General features: G+C 43.3%; 2 long non-coding RNA genes across 2 annotated transcripts in view; one reads left to right on the top strand and one right to left on the bottom strand.

The window, feature by feature from the left end:
- LOC125920123 (uncharacterized) overlaps positions 1 to 14410 on the bottom strand; it is a 38620-nt gene extending 24210 nt beyond the window's left edge. The window contains exon 1 of the long non-coding RNA XR_007456949.1: positions 14252 to 14410. This is a non-coding gene — a long non-coding RNA (uncharacterized LOC125920123). The remainder of the gene's footprint in view (positions 1 to 14251) is intronic.
- On the top strand, positions 580 to 20030 carry LOC125920129 (uncharacterized). The gene is made up of 3 exons (XR_007456958.1): positions 580 to 1443; positions 16102 to 16173; positions 19919 to 20030. It is a non-coding gene; the product is annotated as an uncharacterized LOC125920129 (long non-coding RNA).
- The last annotated feature ends 490 nt before the right edge of the window (positions 20031 to 20520 follow it).

Here is a 20520-nt window from a genome sequence, read left to right as displayed (position 1 = left end):
GGTCGTGATCTCATGGCTCATGAGTTCAAGCCCCACATTGGGCTCTGCACTGACAGCAGGGGGCCTGCTTGGGATTCTCTCTCTCTCCCTCTCTCTCTTTCCCTCCCCCATTCTCGCTTACAGTCTTTTTCTCTCTCTCAGAATAAATATATAAACTTTAATATATATATTATATACTATATATACTATTATATATCATATATACTATATATACTATTATATACTATATATATATATATATATATAATTTTTTTTTTTAATTTTTTTTTTCAACGTTTTTTTTATTTATTTTTGGGACAGAGAGAGACAGAGCATGAACGGGGGGGGGGCAGAGAGAGAGGGAGACACAGAATCGGAAACAGGCTCCAGGCTCCGAGCCATCAGTCCAGAGCCTGACGCGGGGCTCGAACTCACGGACCGCGAGATCGTGACCTGGCTGAAGTCGGACGCTTAACCGACTGCGCCACCCAGGCGCCCCTATAATTTTTTTTAATCTCAGGACTGGTATCTGTTTCCTGCTCGACACCAAGCACTGCAGCTGCTCCATAAGGGGCAGCCCCGATCACGTTCCCCTGAGGGGAGGGTGGCCACTCAAGTGACCCTCTTCTTCTCTCCTTTCTTAGGTACTCCCCTTTTTTCCTTCTCTCCTTTCCCCATCCCTCTTACCATCTTCATTACCAGGCCTACCCGACTTGCCCCCAGCCTGACCCTTTGAGCTCTTTCTTATCACCCTCCCCTTGGCTTACCGTCCTCCATGGACACTGGCCTCACAGTTGAACAGACCAAATAAGCTGCCCCCTCACCGCTTGCACTGGCTGCACCCCCAGCAGCTGTAGTGGTGCCCGGCTACTTACTTGCTTTGCCCTCCCTCTGGGTCCCCACTCTAATGTCACCTACACAGAAAGGCCTTTTGTAACCACTCTGTCTACATTTTAAGTATTATCTACCATGTTCTCTGTCTCCTTCCTCTGCCTTTTCTTTTCCTTCAGAACAGTTATCACTAGACTTGTCATATTTGCCTCAGATCTTTCTAAAATAAAAAAAAAATATACATGAAGGTCCTTTTTCCATCTCCCCCAATATCACTCTCTTTTTCCTCTTTTACCAAAGGAACTCTCATAATTCTGGTCTCTGATTCACATATTCTTCTACTTACTTACTTACTCATTTATTTATACTTCATATGTGTGGGTATAAACAACAGACAGGAATTGCTTTTTCTGTTTGTTTTAAATATTATTTTATTTTATTTTAATTTTTTGTAATGTTTTGTTTATTTTTGAGAGACAGAGACAGAGCACAAGCAGGGGAGGAGCAGAGAGAGAGGGAGACACAGAATCCAAAGCAGGCTCCACGCTCTGAGCTGTCAGCCCAGAGCCCGACATGAACCGCGAGATCATGACCTGAGCCGAAGTTGGACGCTTAACGGACTGAGCCACCCAGGTGCCTCTGTTTGTAATTAATCGTTTTTATACAGTTATCTATCATGATGCACGTATCTCTACAACACACACACTCACATATACATGCACACTTCTATCTATCCAGTTCATTCATTTTAATGGCTGCACTATATTTTAACAAATGAATATACCTCAATTTTTCTAGCCCCTTATTAATGAAGCTTTCCCTCTAGTTTATGGCTACTATGAGAAATGCTGCAAGACACTATTTGTGCATACCTTTCACGCACGTGGAGTTTCTATAGGGTGTAAACCTGGAAGTAGAATTGTGGTATGCCAGATGTTTTCCATTTGCCCCTCAGTTCCACTCTCTCCTCTACTCTGTTCTGCACCCCAGGAAGCTGACCTTTATGGACTACATCAATGAATGCCCTTTTCCTCTGCCTTCTTGTTGGATCTGGCCAGTGGGAGGTACCAGCAGGAAAGCAGGGGAGTGGGTGGGTAGGAGGAAAGGGGGTTGAGATCAGGGCATTTATTCTCCTGGTCTCTATCATGCTGGGTCTCTGTGGGTTGGCTACATTCCTATCCCTAAGGCTCCCTAAATTTCCCTAAGACTGTTGCTCCTTGGATTCTGGAGATCTGGTAACCATTTTCTCTCTTTTCCCCTTCAGACCTAGGGATAGCCATGAAGTTCCCCAAATTTCCCTGCTACTGCTACCCTCATTGATTTTTTAAATTTCCATTAACTGTACCTGTGTTCTTGTAAATAGTCCATGAAACTGTCCTCAGTAACCCAGGGTGAGAGCACATTCTGTTTCTTGCAAGATGCTGATCAGTACATATGATGATATGTGCATTTTCAACTTTACCAGATGCTAATCAGTTAAAGGAAGCTAGCTTCCTGTCTCTGTTTCTCCCAGAGGATTCATTGATGAGATCTCAAGATATTTTCCAATGCCATTAAAATGTGACTTCCTTGCTTTTCACCACATGAAATCCCTGCTCTAGGTAGATTGGCCTATTCATTGGTCCCTGAACATCCTTGTGCTCTTAAGTCTTCCTTAGATAAAATATTCCTCCCCATTCTATTTCCTCCTTTTTCACACTGTGATCATCTGCACCCTTCCACTTCTCTTCCCTGCCCCCCCTCTCCCCGCTCCAACCAAGCTTCCTAGGAAGGAATCTCACTTGCTTCATGAAATCAAGCTACTAAGGGAGCTAATGATCATGAGCTCCTAATACTTATTGTCCCCACTATGCAGCTGGTCCTCTGCCTCTCAAAAATCTCTTGTGCTTGTGGGGGCACCTGGGGGCCTCAGTTAGTTCAGCGTCCGACTCTTTAATTTTTTTTTTTTCAACGTTTTTTATTTATTTTTGGGACAGAGAGAGACAGAGCATGAACGGGGGAGGGGCAGAGAGAGAGGGAGACACAGAATCGGAAACAGGCTCCAGGCTCCGAGCCATCAGTCCAGAGCCTGACGCGGGGCTCGAACTCACGGACCGCGAGATCGTGACCTGGCTGAAGTCGGACGCTTAACCGACTGCGCCACCCAGGCGCCCCAACGTCCGACTCTTGATTTCAGCTCAGATCATGATCTCGTGGGTTCGCGAGATTGAGCCCTGAGTTGGGCTCTGTGCTGACAGCATGGAACCTGCTTGGAATTCTCTCTCTCCCTCTCTCCCTCTCTCCCTCTCTCCCTCTCTACCCCTCCCCAGCTCATGTGTGCTCTCATTCTCTCTCTTTCTCAAAAATAAGTAAATATACTTTAAAAAAATCTCTTGTGCTTGTTTTCCACTTTTAGTTTTCCCTATGTATATGTCTAATGTCTTCAACTATACTATGCTTCCTTGAAATGTTACCGACTTCGAGCTCTGTTTTAAGTATCTACCCACATTATTTAACTGTCGTGTTCAAGAGGTACTCAGTTAATATCTTTGATGACTCAGTAAATGAATCTATTGCCCTAATATCACTAACCAACATGCAATCTGATGACCTGGAGTCCTCTCTGCACTTATAAATAGATATAATTTCTCTTTTTCATGCCAGTTGAATTCATTCGTATGTTAAATGCATCCTATTAAATAGCCTGTGTGTCTGAGCTGAGAAGTATATGTTTTGGGTAATGAATGAATTAATGCCTGTGAATTTACTGTAGACCTAAAACTACTATTAAAATTAAAATTAAAGTATTTGTATTCTTGGGTCAGTTGCCTGGCTGGGTCAGTTGGAAGAGCATGGGACTCTTGATACCGGGGCCATGAGTTCGAGGCCCACGTTAGGTGTAGAGATGACTAAATAATAATAATAATAATAATAATAATAATAAAAATAAATTTAAAAAAATTGTATTCTCATTATGAAAAAAGTTCTTAGCAGTGAAAACAAGGATGATGATACCCAACCAAGTTAGTTACCAGGGATCAAGGGCCTTCCATTCTCCACCCTCTCCAATGTGAAAATCTGAGGTTTCTTTGTTGACTTTGAAGTATCTGTTAACATCTGCAGACATCCTAAGGGAAATTGGCAAACGATAAATAGATCCATGCTATTTTTAACTCTACTGGGGGAAAAAAAGCAAGGAGAAATTAGGTTTCTCTAGGTGAAAACAGGAAGAGAGATGTTTTTCAGGAGCCTACCTAAGCAAAAAGAAACAAAAATTAGTCCCAACCTCCTTCATGGCCACCCCAAACGCAGTTGCCTATCTCTATCTAACATATACCCGGTAGTCATAAAGTTACAAATAACCCTTGAGAACGATCAAGTAGTGAACAGAGTAGAAGAAAGGTTACAGAACATTAACAGAGGGGATGAATGGTGAAGAAATGAAATTGATCAGCATAAACAATTGTAATCATTTGCAAGAAAAAGAGAGAGATAAGACGATGTTAAGGAGTAGCTCTATCAAGGGAAGGTGTTTTTGTCATCAGAACTCTTGCATCATGGGCGACCATGCTTGGCTCAGGGAAAGGACAGGCAGGTTTATCTGTTGAGGAGAGAGATGTGGAATGGGTGCTAAGGTGGTGGTCCTCAAAATATTGTCCCCTGTCCAGCAGTGCCACCTGGGAACTTGCCAGAGAGGCAAACTTCAGACCACCTGACTCAGAATCTCTGGGGGACAGGACTTAGCAGTCTGTCTGTTAACAAGCCAGGCAGTCGATTCTGATGTGTGCTCAGGTTTGAGAAGAACTAGAACTACCGTGCCAGGTGATTGTTTATACAATACCTATCTGTATGTGCGCCTCTGCCGTTAAACTATTTGAGGTTTTTCCTGTCAGGAAATGTTTCCCACTTGGCTCTTCATTGTTCACTCCAGGCAAGGGGAGCGGTGGGTGCCTGTGGGCTCAGGCAGACTCTGAAGCACTTCTAGTCCTGAGGAAGGTGTATAGAATTACAGGTACACTAGGAGGTCTACCGTGGAGGTCACTAGGAGGTCTAACTAGGAGGTCACAAACCGTGAGATCATGACCTGAGCCAAAATCAAGAGTCAGATGCTTACCCGACTGAGTCACCCAAGTGCCCCAAGAGTTTAATTTTTAAGCAATCTCCACACCCAATGTGGGGCTCGAACTCACAACCCCGAGATCAAAAGTCACATGCTCCACTGACTGCACCAGTCAGGTGCCCTGCAAATGATTTAAATAGAAATTCAATGCTATGACAAAAGTCTGTATGGGGAAACGAGGAAGCCCAAAGAAAGGACATTTAGATCAGGGAAGGTCTCCTGGAGAAATTAGTACCTGCTCTTCAGAACACAGAAGATGTACTTAAAGAAAACGTATGAAAGTAGCTGAGAGGAAAAGGGGGAGGTATATGTTTCTGGTGAAAAGAATAGCATAATCAAAGACAGGGAGTTCCAACAGGACGGCAAATACTGGCAATGAAGATTCTCAGAAGTCAGCCTCAGACAGAAGCACATAGGAGCTGGAGAGGGGGATAGAGGGTGACCACCTGTCTGGCTTTCCCCAGAACGGTCTCAAGTTTAGCACTGAAAGTCCCCTGTTCCTCCATTCTAGACAAACCAGGATGGTTGGTTGGTCATACTTGGATAGAGGCCAGAGTGCAGAAGATCAGATGTGCCATAAAAAGAAGCACATATTTGAACTACCAGGATGTCCATCAGGATGTCACTAAAGGCGACAGGATATATTTGGGAAAATCTTACATGGCTGAATTAATAAGAATAGGGGCTCACGAGAAGGGAAGGCAAAGTCAACCCTCCTGGCTTTTGCTGTCCCACACAAGTGGGGACATATAAAAAACATTGTTAAAGAGGGAGGAAGGAAAGGCAGGAAGGCAAGGAGGGAGGATAAGTCTTGAAGTCGGGAGTTCTGTGTTCACTGTTTCCACTTACTCATACACATTCTGTAAGCTTCAATTTCCACATCTGTGAAATGGGATAATACCTACCTCCTTGGTTTGTTTTGATGATCAAACAACAGAGTGCTTGTGAAAAAGCTTTGTGAACTCTAAAGCACTATATGCGTATTACTAATAGGAGCACTATCAAACTCAAAATATATCCAACCACATCAATCTAGAGAGTGTAATTTGGGTTGTAATTGCATCACACTGCCGCCTGTGTGATGTTCACTCCAGGCAAGGGGAGCGGTGGGTGCCTGTGGGCTCAGGCAGACTCTGAAGCACTTCTAGTCCTAAGGACTACCAGCACCGTCGTCATTAAAACGCCTGTATGTTGGCTGGCTTCAGTGGGATTCAGAGTGGCTGGGGAGAACTGCCAAGGGGGAGGCAGTCCAGGTCCTTCCTTCTCTTCCCCCATACCATAAACATTCAAACCAGGCAAAGTGGGATTAAAAAGAACAAGAGAGGGGTAGGGGGACAGAAAGGAATGGAAGCGATTTATTCTAGAGCCCAACAATACTGTTGTAAGGGTTGATATCAAGTCAAGTCATGGCCTTTTTATAATTCTCTTTGCCCATGGGACATGACTCATACTTCTTGATCAGGTCCCTGCCTACCTCTCCAGGTTGTCTCCGGTCCGTCCTCCATATGCTGCATTGCCACCACAACAAACTGTTAGCCATGGTGGAATTTGTCCTGGTCTCTTCCTGCCTGTGCTCTCCCCTTTGCCAACTTCCCTCCTTAGACTTCTGGGATGGGCTCAGATGCTACCTCCAATGTGAAGTCTACTTTGGCTTCCCCAGGCAAAGCCAGGCAGCAGGGGGCCCAAAGCATCTCGGGCACTTTTCTAGCATGGGGAGGGTGTAATGCTGTGTCGCAGACAAAAGCTTAGGTTTTCAGTCATATTCTGGCTTTTATGCCCAGGTGGGCCATTTACTCTTTCGCACAAGGCGTAAGAGAAGCCCTGCAGTGGATTGTGAAGAGCATAGATTCTGTCTGGAAATCCAGACAGCCCGGATGTGGGAACGTGGACCAAACTCTTGGGTCCCTAAATATGTCAAAAGGGGGTAATGAGGTTAGTATTGACGTCATAGGGTAGTCGTGAGGGTAAAGCGAGTTAACATGTGAAAACCACTGAGAACGGGGCCCGGCATATACTTGTTAGTTCTTGCTGTTACTCTCACGGTTTCTTCTCTCGCGAAATGGGAATAGCACTCACTGAAGAGGGCTGATTGGAGAATTACTCAAGCGGAAGTGCTTGGCTTAGAGAAAGTCCCTGATAAATCTTTTACTTGCCCTTTCCCCTCTTGCCGTTTGTATCACACTTCTTCACTTAAAGATATTTCCACCGCTAAAAACTCTTAGCTCCTCCAGGGAAGAGAGACATTCACCCATCTTTGCGTCCTCAGTGTCTGGCACATACTAGGTGCTCAAGAAAGACTTGGCAAATGAACTGATAAAAATGTAGTCTTGGCAAAACTCAAAATGGCCTTAAGTGGCCTCTTAGCTATATACTAAAAGGCCACCAAATAGGAATGCAATCCCTAAAAATCTGTATTTTTATAAATCTGTGTAAAATTCATCATTTGACTAGTAGGTCTTTTGTGTTTGTGTTTCTTGCTTTGTTTTGTTTTGTTTCTTCCCTAGCCTTCTCTCTTCCCTGTTTTCATCTTGGGTAGGGTTTCTCAATCCTGGCACCAGCAATGGTTTCGAGACAGTCCTGTGATTGTAGGCTGTTTAGCAACATCCTCGGCCTCTACCCACAAGATGCCAGTAGCATCTCCCACCCCTAGTCCTGACAATCTAATGCCTCTAGACACTGCCAAGAGTCTGGGAGACGGGGCAAAATCCACGCTCATACCCCACCATTGAGAGCCACTGGTCTAGGGAATCTGCTCAAACATTTCCAGATAAACTAAATTTTGGTAAGGACTGATTTTTTTTTTCTCTTTTTCTCCAACGCAGAAATTTGGTTCAAATGCCTCCAAATTGAATAGACTCTGACAACGGTGAAGGAAAAGGAATCCCTTCTTCCTTGACTACAGTATTCCTCTAGATTCTCATCCTTAGAAATGGCAAGGTTGGGGCGCTTGGGTGGCTCAGTCGGTTAAGCATCCGACTGTGGCCCAGATCATGAGGTCATGATCTCACCATTCAAGGGTTTAAGCTGACAGAACCTGGATCCAGCTTCAGATTCTTTGTCTCCGTCTCTCTCTGCCCCTCCCTGCTCGCAATCTGTGCTGCTCTCTCTCAAAAATAAATAAAAACATTAAACCAAAAAAATTTTTTTTAATAAAAAAGAAATGGCAAGGTTAGGGAAAGGGCTTAAGAGCACATTTTATTTATCTAGACATACGCCCCTGACATAGCAATTGCATATTTCTCTTATTTCATTTTGTGGGGAAACTCAAAGAATGCAGTGTTTTACAATTCAAATTAAAGCAACAAACACATCAAGCTGTCTGATTTTCTGGGAGTGAGAAGTGGGGGAGGGGCTTTATGATGGCATAACTGCCTGAAAACTTTTCAACACCAGAAAAACGTTTTGCAGCACGAAAGAAAAATGTGCATGTTGAGAAAGAACATGAATGCTAAAAACACATTTTTACTATAAATTTTGAATCTGAGACACAATTCACAATGCTGCTTTACTAATAGTTCAGTTTTAAACCTATTTAAGCTGGGAAATTTGTTATCAGGTGACTCATACATGTGGGGAAATCCAGTTCATGTGTGCCAAAGATGAAAGAAAGCGATTAGGTGTTTAAATGTTAAGATTCCATTCAGTCTTGTGAATGAACTGCAGTAATCTCGGATGAGAAGAAAAGCAAGAGGGCAGTTACTCATCAAGTTAAAAAATGTTAAAGGACTCTCTGGATTTAAATAATAAAACCTTACATTTATGACACATTTATCTTTCAAATACCATAAGGACATTTCTTTCTTTTTTATTTCGAAACATTCACAAAGTTAAAAAAAAAAAAAAGAAGTTAAGTACAGTGCAAACAACTTTTTGTCCTTAAGCATTTTAAAGTACAGACCTGAGGCTCTATTGCCCACAAATATTTTTTCCTACAGACAAGGACTCTCTCCTGTATAGTCACAATGCAACCGTTAAAAGCAGACAATTAACACTAATGCGTGACTGCTAGGTAAGCCTCAGACTCTGCTCACGTTCTGCCAATTGTATCAATGATGTGTTTTCTAGCAACAGGTTCAGAAGCACACACTGCACTAAGTTGTCATGTCTCCGTCATCTGCCTCTGCCTGAAACAATTCCCCGGTCTTTCTCAGACTTTCATGACTTTGGCACTTCGGAGTTATCCTGTAACTTGTCCCTTCATTTGGATTTTGCTGGTGTTTCCTTAGGATTATATTCAGGTTATACAACCTTGGCAGGAATATCATAGAAGTGATGTCACTTTCATCGCTTTATATCGTGTCATGTGGCACATAATTTCAGTCTGTCCCATTACTAATGATGTTCACTTTGATTCCTTGCTTAAGGTAACATCTGCTAGGCATATCCTCTGTGAAGATATTCTTTTTCCTAGTGAAACCATGTAAATACCCCATTCCTCAGCAAACTTTTGATGTACTCATTTATTTATGTCTTTGTAGTCATAATTTTCTATTTTGTTCAATGGGTGATGATATTTTACTGTCATTTTAAATTTTGATGCTCGATTTGTTCCTGACTTGGCCAATGGAAGGCTCTTCAAGTGGCTTCTATGTCCTTGTGACACTTTCACAGTATTCCTTGAGCCCTTCCTTGCTCTGTCACAACAAAGTGTTCCAGGCTTATACTTCCCCTGCCCCAGATGTGGGATCAGTCATTTCTCTAAGGAGCCCTGGTTCCTCTCAGAGAAAAACGTTATTTAGAAGCCAAGATCTTGACACTACCTGTGATCATTGGTATCAGGCTGTCACCATGCCTAAACTTGCTGTGGTGCCTATAAAAATGTGCCACTTGGGGGCAGCTGGGTGGTTCCACTGGTTGAGCGACCAACTTCGACTCAGGTCATAATCTCGCGGTTTGTGGGTTCGAGCCCCAGGTCAGGTTCTTTGCTGACAGCTCAGAGCCTGGAGCCTGCTTCGGATTCTGTGTCTCCCTCTCTCTCTGCACTTCCCCTGCTCACTCTCTGTCTCTCTCTCAAAAATAAATAAACATTAAAAACAATTAAAAAATGTGTCACTCGGATCTCCTGCTACAGGCAACATAATTGACTGACAGCCCCTACTACTGCCCCCCCCCCCCCCCCCCCATCTATCACCCTGTTTGTACTGAGGCCATACTCCCCAAGGGTTACTCCCAGTCAATACTTAAGCATAGCAGGCTCAGGGGGCCCATTCTGCAAGACATAGGAATTCTTCAATGGGCAACTTTGGTTTGGGAACTCCCCATCTACTTAGTAAATCCATTCTTGGAACTGTGCGGCTGTGCAAGACTTGTCCTACTCCTGTCCTTCTTTCCTTATCTCCTTCCACAAATGTCAGAAGACATCTCAGGCTGAAGGATCTCTCACCCTTCTCCTTTCTTACTTGTATTAGTTACCTATCACCGTGTAGCCATTACCTTCGAAAGATATTAACTTAAAACAAAATACATATTTATTATTTCATAGTTTTTGTAGGTCAGGAATTTGAGAGCAGATGAGCTGGTCCGGAATCTCTCATGATGTTGCTGTCAAGAGGTCAGCCACAGCACAGTCATCTGATGGCTTGACTTGACCCTGGAGGGTGTATTTCCAAGATGACTCAGTTGGCTATTGGCAAGAGGTCTCAGTTCTTCACTACAAGGACCATTCCTTAGGGTCCCTTGAGTGTCCTTGTGACATGACAGCTGACTTTAGCCCTAAACAAGTGCTCCAAGAGAAGGCAGAGCCACTGTTAAAGACAAGCCAACAGGCCCAAAATGGAGTCACTTATGCTAAGCCCGATGCCACCAAACTGAAACTTACAGTTTCGTCCTCTCCCAGAAATGGAATCTTAAACCAATCAATTAGGAATCACCAGGTCAGCACTGGTGAGGTAACCTGCCTGATAGACCCTTGCCATTCCCTGAAGGAAAGTGACTGTGCCACAACGGATCCATTATTTTGCTAGTATAACTTTCTTGTCCCACTCCCTTCTACTGATAAAAGTCTTCCATTTTGTATAGCTCCTCAGAGCTCTTTTCTATCTGCTATGTAGGTTGCTGCCTGATTCATGAATCATGGACTAAAGCCAATAACATCTTTATTTTTTTTAAGTTTATTTATTATCTTTGAGAGAGAGTGAGAGAGAGAGAACACAAGTGGGGGTGGGGGGTAGAGAGAGAGGGAGACACAGGATCCGAAGCAGGCTCCAGGCTTGGAGCTGTTAGCACAGAGCCCGATGTGGGGCTCAAACTCATGAACTGCAAGATCATGTCCTGAGCCCAAGTCAGACGCTTAACCAATTGAGCCACCCAGGCGCCCCACTAATAGCATCTTTAAAATTTACTCAGTTGAATTTCTTTTTAACACATGTATTGTCTAACCTTAAATTCACACCATGTCATTGCAGAAATAGGTCAACTCTATTCATTTTGGGAAGGACTTTCCAGGTGTGAGACCACCAAGAAGTAAGAATCACTGGGGGCCACCTTGGAGGCTGTCACACTCCTCCTATATATCTCTTGCACATCTAATCTTGTGCAAGAGTCTTGGTAACTCCTTCTTAGTAAACATGAACTGACACATCTGCTTGGTGGACAGAGCTAGGGAATACACACACACACATACACATACACACACACACACACACACACACACACACACAGAGTCACATATTCATTTATAGCTATTTATTTCTATATCTATCCACATATACTGAAAACCATAAATTCATATTGATACATCCAATATCGATACATACCAATAAAGAATCACAGCATCTGTTCTAGTGTTTTCTCTTTCTGTATTTGTCACTGCTTTGTATGTGTTGAGATACCTGGACATGTAGATTTACCTATTTTATCAAATATGGGAAGTTTTTGACTCATTCCTTCAAATATTCTTTTTTTTTAATGTTTACTCATTTTTTTGAGAGAGAGAGGGAGAGAGAGAGACAGAGATAGAGAGCGTGAGTTGGGCAGGGCCAGGGAGAGAAGGAGACACAGAATCTGAAGCAGGCTCCAGGCTCTGAGCTGTTAGTACACAGCCCAATGCAGGGCTCGAACCCACGAACTGTGAGATTGTGACCTGAGCCGAAGTTGGACACTTAACCGACTGAGCCACCCAGGTGCCTCCTTCTTCAAATATTCTTTATGTCCCTTTCTCTTTGTTACTGGAAACCCTGATTGGTACCTTCTACATTGCTACTGCACCATGGAGAGAAGGGCAGACAAGAGTAAATTAAAACACAACAAACCTCTTCTACCATGTTTCAGTGCTCATTCTCTCTCTTTTTTTAATGTTTATTATTTTGAGAGAGAGAGAGAGAGAGAGAGAGAGAGAGAGAGAATATGAGCGGGGGAGGGGCAGAGAGAGAGGGAGACACAGAATCTGAAGCAGGCTCCAGGCTCTGAGCTGTCAGCACAGAGCCCGATGTGGGGCTTGAACTCATGAACTGCGAGATCATGACCTGAGCTGAAATTGGACGCTTAACCAACTGAGCCACCCAGGTGCCCAGTGCTCATTCTCTTTTAAAAACAACAACAACAACAAAAACCCCCTCTATTTATTTATTTGTTTGTTTAAATGTTTATTTATTTTGAGACAGAGAGAGAGAGTGCAAGCAGGGGAGGGGCAGAGAGAGAGGGAGAATCTCAAGCAGGCTCCACACTGTCAGTGCACAGCCTGACACAGGGCTCTATTTCATGAACCGTGAGATCATGTCCTAAGCCAAAATCAAGAGTCAGATGCTTAACTGACTGAGCCACTCAGGTGCCCCTCAGTGCTCATTCTCTTGACTAAGCATTTGCTTGGTTGCTATAAACCTTTCATTGTCTTTTTTTTTTTTAAACGTTTATTTATTTTTGGCAGAGCATGAACGGGGGAGGGTCAGAGAGAGAGGGAGACACAGTATCCGAAACAGGCTCCAGGCTCTGAGCAGTCAGCACAGAGCCCGACGCGGGGCTCGAACTCACAGACCGCGAGTTCACGACCCGAGCCGAAGTCGGCTGCTCAACCGACTGAGCCACCCAGGTGCCCCAACCTTTCACTGTCTTGTAGAGCTCTGATAAAGTTGACTCTGAGAGTTTTTGCCAGTGTTTTTTTTTTTTTTTCAGTATTTATGGGAAGAGACAGGCCCATGGATTTCCCCACTCCATCATTTTCATTGACATTGACACTGATATATCTGCCTTCTATTTGTGACTCCCTTCTCCAACAGAAAGCCAGCTTCTATTATTCTTAATGTATTTACTTTTTGATTAATCCCTCTGTATGTAACCAATATTCTGCTCCCTCTATCATCCCCTTCCCTGCATGGACCCCTCCTCTCTGCTCCGTCTACATCCGAGTCCCTGCGACAGAGTGTCCTCTGCTGCAGGAGTCCTTTAATTCTGCTGGGGCTAACCTGAGTACTTTAGTGCACAGTGTTTTCATTTATTGATCATTAAAAAGTTTTATTAGGTTTTACTGGGGGGTTATACGGCCACTGATGAAATAAGAAACAAATATTATTAGAAACAAAGTATACTTCTTTTCAAATTATAACTATATTTAGGCATCTCATGCAATACTCTTATTCTGTAGCTAGGAATGACTATTAAATCCCATTCAAAGATGGAAAAATAGAGGTAAGGCACTCTTACGGTATCCCCCAAATTTATGGTGAGCAGCTGCAGTCACACCCTGTCCGATGTTAGGAAACCTTGCAACACGTCCTTTGTCACTTCCCTCTTCCATTTCCAGCAGCAACTCTTCACATCTTTATCACATTTCTGAAGCCCACGCTGTATTCTTTCTTACTTCACTCTCAATAGATTAACTTTGCTTTTTAAAAAAAATTATTTATGTATTTTTTTATTTTAGAGAGGGGAGAAGAAGGGGAGAGGGGCAGAGGGAGAGAGAGAAAGTCCCAAGCAGCGTGAAGCATGACATGGGGCTTGTTCCCACGACCCTGGGATCACGACCCAAGCCAAAATTGAGTCGGATACTCGACTGAGCCACCCAGGCACACCAAACTTTGCTTTTTGAATACAGTGGTCTCCCCTTACCCATGGGGTACACATTCCAATCCCCCTGAGGGTGCCTGAAACCATGTTTCTTCCTAAACATAAAAGCTTAACTTATAAATTAGGTGCAGTAAGAGATCAACAACAGTAACTAATAATAGAACAGGGGTGCCTGCCTGGCTCAGTGGGGCATACGATCTCGATCTCAGGGTCATGAGTTCAAGCCCCGTGTTGGGCACAGAGCTTACTTAAAAAAATGGAACAATTATAACAATATAGTGTAATAAAAGTTCTGTGAATGTGGTGTCCGTCTCCCCAAATATCGTATTGTACTATACTCACCCTTCTGCTTGTGATGACGAGATGCTAAAATGCTCCCATGATGAGATGAGATGAAGTGAGGTGAGTAACATTGTGCCAGAACATTAGACTACTAGTCTTGATCTTCTGATGACAGGGACTGTGGTTGGCTGTGGGTAACTGAAACCAGGGAAAGTGAAACTTTAGATAAGGGGGGACTACTGTATTAAGCAAATAAAGGCCATCAAATGTAAACTCTTTCAAATATTTGTCTCTGTTATCCCATTGCCCCCAAACCTATAGTTACAAGGGGCAGATTCGGGTTTTGTGGTACCTGAGCACATGCAACTGGAAAAGGAGGAATTAAAAAAAAAAAAGAATACAAAAAAATTTACCCTGGAAAATTTTATAAAAACATATGGCATGTTATATCATGGTCATGGTCCCTCCCAGAGCCTCTGGAAGCAGCCTGTGAAAGTAGGGGTGGAAAAAGGGAGTTGGAACTTCAGCAGCTTTTTTTTTTTTTTTAATTTTTTTTTTTTAACATTTATTTATTTTTGAGACAGAGAGAGACAGAGCATGAACGGGGGAGGGTCAGAGAGAGAGGGAGACACAGAATCTGAAACAGGCTCCAGGCTCTGAGCTGTCAGCACAGAGCCCGACGCGGGGCTTGAACTCACGGACCGCGAGATCATGACCTGAGCTGAAGTCGGCCGCTTAACCGACTGAGCCACCCAGGCGCCCCCAGCAGCTTTTGATAGGTCTCCTCCTTCTCTCGCATCCGGAAATGGTGGTTCTCCTCCTCCCCCTGTCCAAGGCCAATTCATCCTGTACCCTCCCTCTCTCTTCTTCCCTTCTAAACAATTCCATCACACAGAACATACTGTTCTCTAACTTGTTCTTCAATTAACAGTATATCAAGGCTACACTTCCAAATCGATACATCTAAATCTACACAATTCTTTTTAACAGCTGTATAGTATTCCACAATAAGGATAGACCATTGTTTCTTCAACTATTCCCTTTTGAATGCATTCAGGTTTTTTTTTTCTTATTAGATTGAACCATATGAAACTACCATATTTGTAGGCTTGTTTGTTTTGTTCATTTTATATTACGTTGTTTTACTAAATATCTATGTCTCTATAAATTTTGTTCCTGTGGATAAATTCTAAGAGGTGGGATTCTATTTTAAAAGAGGTGGATATTGGGGGGAGGGGGCACCTGAGTGGCCCAGTCAGTTAAGTGCCGGACTCTTGATTTTGGCTCAGGTCATGATCTCACAGTTTTGTGAGTTTGGGCCTTGCCGAGAACACTGTGCTACAGGTGCAGAGCCTGCTTGGGATTCTCCCTCTCTGTCCCTCCACCACTCGTGTGTTTTATCTTTCTCTCTCACATGCAAAATAAACAAAAAAAAATTTTTTTTTAAAAAGGTGTGTATAACGGGCTACCTGGTTGGCTCAGTGGGTTAAGCATCGACTTGATTTTGGCACAGGTCATGATCTCATGGTCCTGAGATAGAGTCCTGGTATCAGGCTCCTTGCTTGGTGTAAAGCCTGCTTAAGATTCTCTCTTCCTCTCTCTCTCTCTGCCCCTCCCCCATGTACACCCCTCCCCTCCCTAATAAAAAAATAAAATAAAAGTTGTGTATATTTTACTCCTAGATTGCTTTCCTAAAATGTTGGCATAATGTATGCTCCCATCAATGACCTTTTTGGAAATTATAAGTCACAGCAGCCTTGTTTCAGTGTTTCTCAGAGCAGACTGTCTCCACCATACCCTGTATTCGCCATTATTGACCGCACCTTCTCTCACCACAACTCTTCAACCAGTTTTCCACCTTCCCCCTTTCGGTTTATGTCTCTAGCTTCTCTTTTTCTATTCATTCCTAGATACTTGTATTCCACATGGATCTGCTCTGGCTCACTTTTCTAGCCACAACGAGTGCTCTCTTCTCCCCTTAGGTAAGTTTATGGCTTCAGCTGTAACCTCTACCCTCAGCCCACCAGTGAGGTGGCCCCAAGTTCACTTCACCTGAACTATGAAAATGCCCTCACTTCCTGCAGATGTCTTACTGTCATCCTCCAGAAAATTGTGGTAATAACTATTTACTATTCTACAGCACATTCCTGGGTTGTGTGGTGTATAAGTTCCACAATCATCACTGAATAGCTATATTTTCCACTCCTCTCCTGAGTCCAAACCAAACTTCTACATCAAAACTGTGTACTGTATATCTCCAGCTGGAAGTTTTACAGGCAGGGCCAATACAAAAGACCCATTGTTGAACTTATCATCACCTCTTCTGAAATCCTCCTTAGGCATTTCTTTTCTTAGTAAACGAGACTCTCATTCACTTGGGTGCATAACTTAGAAACCTGGAAATTCACCCTAGACTACTTCTCTCTCTCTCTCTCTCTCTCTCTCTCTCTCTCTCAATTCACATCGGATAGGTTCCCAAGCCCTGCGGTTTCTACCCCATATTCCTCAAATCCATGATCTCTTCAATCCCCTGGGTTGTTGGCCTGACCATCTCTTTCAGGGGCTAAAAATAACTTCCTCCTTGGTCTTCCTACTTTTTGCCTTGCCTCCCTTCTATTCACACTGCAGTCAGAGATATTATTTAACACGTAAATCAGTTCTCTACCATGAGAAAAATGCTTCAAACTCCACACTGTCAACAGGCTAAAATCTAAATGACTAAGCATGACTTAAAAATCAATTTATTTATCCAATATCTACTTAATGGCCTGCCTCATTTTCTGACATTCTCTAAAAGCACCCTATGCTTCAGCTATATGGATCTACTTTCAAATCTCCAACATGCCAAGCTCTCTAATAATTCAGTGCCTTTGCACCTGCTACCCTTCTGCTTGGAATTCCTTGTCAGTCTTGTTGGCCTGACAGACTCCGACTTAAATTTCAGGCTTAAGCTCTCAGGTTATTTTCCTTTTTTTAAATGGTGCAGGCAGACAAACACTCAAGTTCCTTATTGATATTCTGCACACCTACACCATAGCAATTTTAACATTTAAATTATTTGTTTTATCAATTAGTGTTTCTAAACACAGTTGTAAGCTTTTGGAGGGTAGGAGCCATGATTAGTCTCATCTTTGCATCCCCAACACATAACACAGTGACCTGCATTGAATATTTAATAAGCATTTGAATGAATGCAAAAATAAATTAGTTAAGTAGTAAGAATGACGTCCAGGCTAGGGCTTAACCTTAAGCTACATAGATTTTTCACTTAAGTACCTCTTAAAAAATTGGAAAAACAGAAGAATATATTAACGGAAATTTAAGAAATAAAAAGTAAAATAAATCTCATATTACTTTACCATCCTAATGCCTGTTTTAATGCAGTTACTATTTACTTTTGGTCTTTCCTCCAATATGTGGTAAATAAGGAAGTATATTTATAATATATGCTTGTGTTTATATTTATATTTTACATGGTTGTAATGAAGACATACGTGCACTTTCACGTTTTAAGTTTAACTAACTGTAAACATTTTCCACCACTGTTGTGTAGTCATCTGAACCATCACTTTTCAACATTGTATGATACTTCCTCTCTCTACTTAGGATAACGGCTATAGAAACTTAGGTTGTACTCGGTTTCCTATTATAAATAGGAACAGATCCAGGTTTTATGGAACTTGAAATTTATACAATTTTGAGAGATGTTTTCAGTAAAAGAATACAAAAAAGCCTTACTTTCGCAAACTTTGTGAATACATTGTTAGGGACGCTCCCGGGGTCTGGAAGGGGCCTGTGAAAGTGAAGCTTAATTGTCACTTAATTTAAGTGAAGGTTAATTTTCATCAGCTTCACAGTTGTCTACCTCCAATTATAAATAATCCTGTGATAAGCATTTTGAGCATGTGATTTTTCCCTCTCTTCTATTATGTTCCAAGGATTCCAAGTTATTATAACACCATAATATGGTCATATTATGACACCTTTCTCACCTTGAGGTTGAGAAAGGAAATGATTATTTATTGAGCATCTATTATATATTGACATATTATTTATCAATATAGTTTAGATATATTAAAAAAAATTTTAATGTTTACTTACTTTTGGGAGAGAGAGAGAGAGAAGGAGAGAGAATGAGCAGGGGAGAGAAGCAGAGAGAGGGAGACATAGAATATGAAGCAAGGAAGTTCCAGGCTCTAAGCTGTCAGCACAGAGCCTGACACGGGACTCCAACCAACGAATCGCGAGATCAGGACCTGAGCCAAAGTTGGACGCTTAACCGACTGGGCCACCCAGGCACCCCAATTTACTATTTAATTTAATCCTTACTACAAGCCTGAAGGAGGTATCATCCCCATGTTACAGACGAGAAAACTGAGGTGCAGTGGGTTTTGTACATCATGTACATCTTTGAGTAGTTACATCTTGTAACTGGTAGGGTTTGGATCCAAAGCTCATGCCTTCTCTTCATCACTACATTATGGTGTTTCCACAGCCTCACTAGCTTCACAGTAATACATTTTCTAGGCTATTGCTGAAAAACCTGGTTCACAGTTACCTGTTTTGAGGAGGCCAGTAGGCCAAATTTGCAGTCTTGACATGGTTCTTGGAAGAAGGTAATTTAAATCAGTGGTGGCTAGACTTTCTTCAGGTGAATTTAGGAGAAAGTGATTTGACTGTTTCTGCCCTCCGTCTGCTTACAGACCTGTATCACTTAGTTCAGCACATATTTCGTGGAAGAAGCAGTGTCTGAAGTTGAAAGACCTGGGCTGGGTTTGGGTCCTGCTGTTCACTACTTGAGTGGCCTTGGCAAAGTCATTGAACCCCTCATTTTCCTCCTCAGTGCAATGAGGATAGTAAGTAACAAATCCTGCCTCACTCCAGGCTAGTGCCAATTTGATAATGTGCGTGCAAACCCTCAGTGAACTCCAATGTCACTGAGGTACAGTAGTGCCCCCTTATCAGAGGTTTTTGCTTGCAGTGGTTCCCCGCAGCCAACCACGATGGGAAGCAGATCATTCTTCTGACTGTTGTCAAAAGTCAATAGTAGCCTAAGGCTACGTCCCAATGCCTGCATCATTTCACTTCACTTCATCTCTCGTGTAGACATTTTATCATTTCACATCATCACATGAAGAGTGAGTACAGGAAAGATAGTTTGAGAGACAGGCCATAGTCACATAACTTTTATTACAGTATATTGTTGTAGTTGATCTATTTTATGGTTAGTTATTGTTGTTAATCTCTTCGTGTGCCTAATTGATAAGTTAAACTTTAACTCAGGTATGTATGCATAGGTAAAACCGGTATACGTAGGGCTGGGTGCTATCCATGGTTTCAGGCACCTGCAGGAGGTCTTGCAGTTAAGGAGGAATTTTTGTATAAGTAACATGGTGGAAGTTCCTCCACTTGCTCGCACGTCTGCCTCCAGGTAAGGGCCTGTGACAGCCGTACAGAATTCACCCGATGGCTCCATTATGGTTAACTCTGGCTGGAGTTGCCTCCTCAGCTGAAGTTGCCACTTCTTTTCTGGGGTGGATGTCTGGGCTGTTCCACCGGGAAGCATCAAAAGCAGCAGAGGCGGTGCAAAACCAGGCTGAGATTCTGGTGAATCTTTCCCTCCTCAAGCTGCGAACTGATCAAAAAAATGCCAAAGATTTATCTATAAATGCAACTCGTAAAATCCCAAGCACAGTCCTTACCAATTGTCCCTTTGCTCTGTCTTAGGTGCTGACGCATTTATCCTGGAATTTTACCTGGCCGATTAGAAATCTTTAGTCCTTGTGGGACCTAATTCTGGGGATGGTCTGTAATTCTGGAAAGCCACGAGAAAATAAAAATCTCTGTTCTGAGTTGGCGTTTGGACATCCTCCCCGTATCACGTTTAAAGCTGGTGTAAGCAGCATTAGTCTTTATTTTCCTTAACAGAGAAAAGCGTAAACCCATTTCCAAGCCCCAAGATTGAACTCGTCACCCTGTGCCGGGCCCCGCGCGGCTCCCCGCGCACGGCCTGAAGCTCCGCAGCCGGCCCGCCGCCTCCCGCGTCCTCAGCCCAGGTGTCAGGCAGCGGGGACCCGGACCTCCACCTGGCTCGGCCGGCGGCGACCGCACAAAGAGCGGAGCAGGCGGCGGCCCGGCCGAGCCGCAGAAAGTAGTCCCGACCACGCCGGGCCGATGTTGTTCGACGTCGCTTCACGCCCTCCGCGGGGAGGGCCGCAGCGGCCGACCCAGGAAAGAATCCCATAGGAATGCGCCGGCGGGAGGCCTTTTCCCTCCAGCTCGCCACTGCTCGCCTGGCAGATCTCCCGGGGTCTCCAAGCAGAAGCCGT

Source organism: Panthera uncia, chromosome B4 (genome assembly GCF_023721935.1).
Source record: "Panthera uncia isolate 11264 chromosome B4, Puncia_PCG_1.0, whole genome shotgun sequence".
Classification (NCBI taxonomy): Eukaryota; Metazoa; Chordata; class Mammalia; order Carnivora; family Felidae; genus Panthera; species Panthera uncia.
The sequence above is the reverse complement of the archived record's forward strand: the minus strand, read 5'-3'. Positions and strand labels throughout refer to the sequence as shown.